General features: G+C 38.3%; 1 pseudogene; it reads right to left on the reverse strand.

The window, feature by feature from the left end:
- Positions 1-2,956: 2,956 nt before the first annotated feature.
- LOC120191606 lies at positions 2,957-4,126 on the reverse strand (annotated as a pseudogene).
- Between the last annotated feature and the right edge of the window lie 1,712 nt (positions 4,127-5,838).

Consider the following 5,838-nt stretch of genomic DNA (forward strand, 5'->3'; position numbering starts at 1 on the left):
GCAAAATACTCTGTCTCATTTATTGATGACTACTCCAGGAGATGTTGGGTGTACCCTATTAAGAAGAAGTCAGACGTGTTTTCAACTTTCAAAAACTTCAAGGCGCGGGTGGAACTTGATTCTGGAAATAAGATAAAGTGTTTCAGAATAGATAATGGAGGAGAATACACAAGTGAAAAATTTGATGACTTTTGCAGGAAAGAAGGCATCAAAAGACAGTTCACATTGGCGAACACTCCTCAACAAAATGGAGTGGCAGAGCGGATAAACAGAACCTTGTTAGAAAGAACAAGAGAAATGTTGAGGGATGTAAGCTTAGAAAAATCATTTTGGGAAGATGCAGTCAATACCACCTTTTATTTAGTGAATCGAGCTCCATCAACTGCAATAGAGCTGAAGACACCAATGGAGATGTAGACTGGTAAAACAGCTGATTATTCAAACCTCCATGTATTTGGAAGTATTGTGTACGTGATGTACAACTCCCAATAAATCTCAAAATTGGATCTAAAATCCAGGAAATACAAATTTTTGGGGTATGTTGATGGTGTAAAAGGGTATCGCTTGTGGGATCCCACTGCCCACAAAGTGATCATCAGCAGAGATGTTATCTTTGTAGAAGATAAACTAAAAAAAAAAAGATGGTAGCGCTGAAAAGTCAGAGACTACACAGATACATGTAGAAAATGATGTTGAATAAGGAGATTCTTCTGAAGCAGAACCAACACATGATGAACAAGAACCAAAGAGTTCTGAAGCTCCAACAACTCGTCAATCAGATCGTGTGAAAAGACATCTCAATTGGCACTAAGAATATGTTATAGAAGGAAATGTTGCATACTATCTTTTAACAGAGGACTGTGAGCCATCAATATATCAGGAGGCAATAAACAGCTCAGATACTTCACTGTGGATGATGGCGATGCAAGAAGAAATTGAAGCCCTTCATAAAAATAATACATGGGACCTTGTGCCACTATCACAAGGAAGGAAGCCAATTGGTAACAAATGGGTCTTCAAAATCAAGCGAAATGGTGACGATCAAGTTGAGAGGTATTGTGCAAGACTGGTGGTCAAAGGATATCCTAAAAAAATGTATTGATTTCAATGAAATCTTTTCTCATATGGTTTGACTAACAACAGTTCGAGTAGCTTTGGAAATGTGTGCTACATTGAATTTACATCTAGAGCAGCTAGATGTTAAAACAACTTTTCTTCATGGAAATCTTGAAGAAGAGATTTACATGCTCCAGCCTGAAGGTTTTGAAGAAAAAGAAAATAAGAAATTGGTTTGCAGGTTGAACAAATCTCTGTACGATTTAAAGCAGGCGCCGAGGTATTGTTATAAGAGATTTGATTCCTTCATTATGTGACTTGGATACAACAGACTTAATGCATACCCTTGTGCTTATTTCAAGAGGTCTGGTGATAACGATTTTGTTATATTGTTGTTGTATGTGGATGACATGTTGGTTGCAGAACCCAACAAAGATCATATTGAAGAATTGAAGGCACAACTGGCTAGGGAATTTGAAATGAAGGACTTGGGATCAGCAAACAAGATTCTAGGGATGCAAATTCACCGAGACAGAAGTAATAAGAAGATTTGGCTTTCACAAAAGAATTACTTGAAAAAGATCTTGTCAAGATTCAACATGCAAGATTGTAAGCCAATTTCTACCCCTCTTCTTATTAACTTCAAATTATCCTCCAGTATGAGTCCTAGCAGTGAAGAAGAGATGATGGAGATGTCTCGAGTACCATATCCATCAGTAGTGGGAAGTTTAATGTTCGCTATGATATGCACAAGACCAGACATTGCACAAGCAGTGGGAGTGGTTAGTCAGTAGATGGCGAATCTAGGCAAAGAGTATTGTAATACAGTAAAGAAGATCCTGAGATACATCAAAGGGACCTCAAATGTTTCATTATATTACGGAGGATCAAACTTACTTTTCAATGGGTATATCGATTCGGACTATGCAGGGGATTTGGATAAAAGCAAATCTACTACATGATATGTGTTCAAATTTACTGGTGGAGCTGTAAGCTGGGTTTTAAAATTACAGTCAGTTGTGGCTACATCCACAACAGAGGCAGAATATGTAGCAGCTACACAAGCCAGTAAAGAAGAAATCTGGTTGAAAATGCTATTGGAGGATCTTGGGCACAATCAAGAGTATGTCTCTTTGTTTTGTGACAGTCAAAGCGCCTTACATTAGCAAGGAATCCAACATTTCATTCAATGACAAAGCACATACGAGTTCAGTACCATTTCATTTGTGAAAAGATAGAAGAATGGACGGTAGATATGCAAGAGATCCATACCAAAGACAACATAGCAGATTTCATGATAAAAGCGATCAATGCTGATAAATTTACTTGGTGTCGATCATCTTGTGGCCTGTCAGAGACATAAGCAACATGATGGTACAAGGTAGAAAGAATGGTGTGAAGATATGATTGTTCCAATCAAATCATCAAGTGGGAGATTGTAGAAAGTAAAAAAAATAATAATAATTATGGGTGCACCTTTTGGTGCAATTAAGGCACCGAAAATTAGGTGCATAATTTTTTATTTTTTTATATAGGCAAATTACAAACTCTAGTCATTAAACTTTAAGGTATTTACAAGATTAGTCATTAAGCTTCAACTATAAATACCCTAGCTCATTTAGCTTAAAAATCATCCCAAAGCATTCTAGCTTTCTTCCAATACTAGAGAGAATTTAGAGAATTTCTTGAGAGTTGTTTTTCTCCTTTTTATCAAGAGAGAATTATCATTGTTTTCTCATTGGTAGAACGAGAGAAGCTGTAATTCCTATTTTCTCATAGTAAAATTCTTCTACCATTGCCCGTGGTTTTTACCCTATATTATTTAAGGGTTTTCCACGTAAATTTTGTGTCTTCTTTATCTTCATTTTTATTTTCTCAAATTATCAGTTGCGATTTTGCTCTATCCGATAGCCATCTTCCGCAACACCTTCTTATTATTTCCACCTCCACCACCATCAACAGCAGCAACATTAGCATTACCGTTGGCATCAACATCATTTCCACCGTTAACACCGGCATTGCCACCATTGTTCTTCTTCTTCCCGCTGCCACTTCCACCGCCACCGCCACCGTTACCACCATCACCAGCACCAGTCTTTCCACCCTCCCTGTTATCTTTTTCTTTCTTGAGTGGCACTCCACATTCTTCTTGAGTTTGTCTTTCAGAGCCTCAGCCAAGGCCTTAACATCCATAGTTCCCTTAACCGTGAGCATCTCCTTCTGTATGTCTACTTTTAACTCATGCACTCCTGTATCACCCTCGAAAATCAAAAGTTAGAAACTCAAAAAAGATTCAAACGAAGTTACAGTAATTGAATGGTAAAAATCTATGCTATCTAAACTACAGTCCAAAACATTTGATAAGCCACCACCTTTGGTTTCAGAGACAATTTTGTGAATCTTTAGAATGCATCCCTGGCACTGGCATTTCAATTACACCTTCAAATCCGCCTTCGTTAACACGACCAGAGCAAATATTTGGGGGGGGGAAATATTACTAATTTGTTTGACAAAAACAGCAATAAGGTAATTAATTTTATACATGGATGTTGATTTGAAAGCACTTCAAAACCTACATGCAAATACAGTTTTTTATTGTCTAAAATTAAAATATTTTTTTATCTTGTTTATGATCAAAGCCCTGGTTTTTGTCTTTATCAGGTTTTTTCTTTTCTTTGTTATAATCTTTCTTAGGTTGAGGAGCAACGACATAAACCTTTTTTTTGGACTTCTTGGCAATATTATCTTTAAGGGTTGTTGGGTCCACAGCTCCTATCACTGTACTTTGTTTTTGTTGCTCTCCGTTTTCACTGTCTCCACCCCTGATAAAAAAAACAGAGGATGAGAGAATAAAAATGTAAAACCTATTAAGAAAGTGGAAATATTCATAACATTAATATATGTATGTACATTCTAATTCACGAACACATTTAAGGATTTTGGAAGAACAAACTTCACAAAGATAATCAACTTTGAAAACAACGGTTAAGGGACCATTTTCCTTCTTTTCCATATCTCCACCTTTCTTGTTTCCATTGTTTTTCTGCAACGTAGACAAAGAACAACCCATGTATTATGATCAACCAAAAGAAGAAGAAATGAAAAAGGCAAAAAAAGAATGAGAAATGCGGGAAACAATACATCCGCTAACAAATCTCTCTCATAGTGACTAAAAAAACGGTTAAGTGGTTTTCTGATAAGTGGAAATAGGAGGAAACAGAGCCAGATAAGTTGGAGAGTATATATAGATAGAGGAGATGACATAGTGGAGCGAAATGCCGATGATGTATGTATGCATGCTTGGATGGATGGGGTTTAAAAATAAAAGCGTGAAATGAGAATGTGGGTGGCTTAGGTAAGGTTACTAAAGTGGTGTGGGGATTATGGTTTGATAAGGCCCATTGAGCCAGCGTGTGAGCCGCTCTGTTCGTTTCCCTACAAACATAGTAAACTTTGAATGATGGATAGTCATTAAGAAGTGAACGAGCCTCATTGAGCAACAATCCGATTGTAGAGAGGTCGTGGGTCTTGTTCATGAATCGATTTGACAATTTGTTCACCACCGAGACATCATCTCCTTCTATCAACACATTGTCCCACCCATTCTCAATGGCAAGTCTAATTCCTTGGGTAAATGCAAAAGCTTCTGTGGATTCAGTCGTATTAGGAGGATTAATCTGCTTAGCCATTCCTCCAATGACCATTTCGTTTGAATCTTGTGTCACGATGCCTACAACGACTTTCTGGGATTCATGACAAAACTCTCCGTCCACATTGATTTTGATCAATCCCTGCACCGGCTTGCACCACTTGTGAATTCGATGATGAGGGGTCTCTCTGCTACGGCAAGCGAACGGATTGGAAACATGTTTAAACTCACCAAGAAGATTCCAAGCTTTTAGAATGACATCTCCATCCGATTGCAGCTCAGCGTCATGGATCCATTTATTCTTACGGTTCCAAACATTCCAAAGCAATGTAAGGAATAAATCAAAACCTTATCGGTTAAGCTTGGGGAACACTGATGTAAACCAATCAAAGCAGGAGGACCCTTCCCAATCAACAATAGCTTGTGGGAGTCCCGATAGACCGAGGATAGATTTCGACTTAGGACAGTCCTTAATCGCATGCAAAGTCGATTCCATCGAAGCATTACAAAGGCTACAAATACTATCCCCAAGTCTGGCCTGCTTAAGTTTTTCCCCTGTAGGAAGAGCTTCGTGACAGAGTCTCCAACTGAAGATTTTTATCTTTGGGATAACATTTGCTTTAGCAATAACATTCCAAATTTTCTCCGAGACCATAGTTGGGCTGTTTTGAATTTTCAACCAATTATAACCTGACTTGGCCGAGTAGGAACCTGAGCTATGATGACACCAAAGATATTTTTCACCATGTGTGGGTGCAATCAACGTCTTCAGAACCTGAGTTGCATCTTCCCTTGACAGCACTATTTGGACTTTATTCACATCCCATCTGGGACAATCAGGAAGCATAAAATCTGCCACCTTAACTGGATCGACATTACTTTTTATGTATCTTTCATTCCATCGAATAGGCCCTTAGTCCCCTCATTTATCCAGGAACAACCGAGTCAAGCTTTTTATCCCCACTCTCCAGAAAAAGCCTTCTATCAATGCATCCTTAGCCTTGAGAATGCTCGCTCATGCATAAGAGTACATATCCCCAAGTCTGGCTTCAATAAAATTTGACCTAAGGAAGTACTTGGCCTTGAGGACCTTGAATGCCAGGGACTCCTCGTCATGTATGAGTCTCAAGACT

This window comes from Hibiscus syriacus, unplaced genomic scaffold (assembly GCF_006381635.1).
Source record: "Hibiscus syriacus cultivar Baekdansim isolate YM2019G1 unplaced genomic scaffold, ASM638163v2 tig00116970_pilon, whole genome shotgun sequence".
Taxonomy (NCBI): domain Eukaryota; kingdom Viridiplantae; phylum Streptophyta; class Magnoliopsida; order Malvales; family Malvaceae; genus Hibiscus; species Hibiscus syriacus.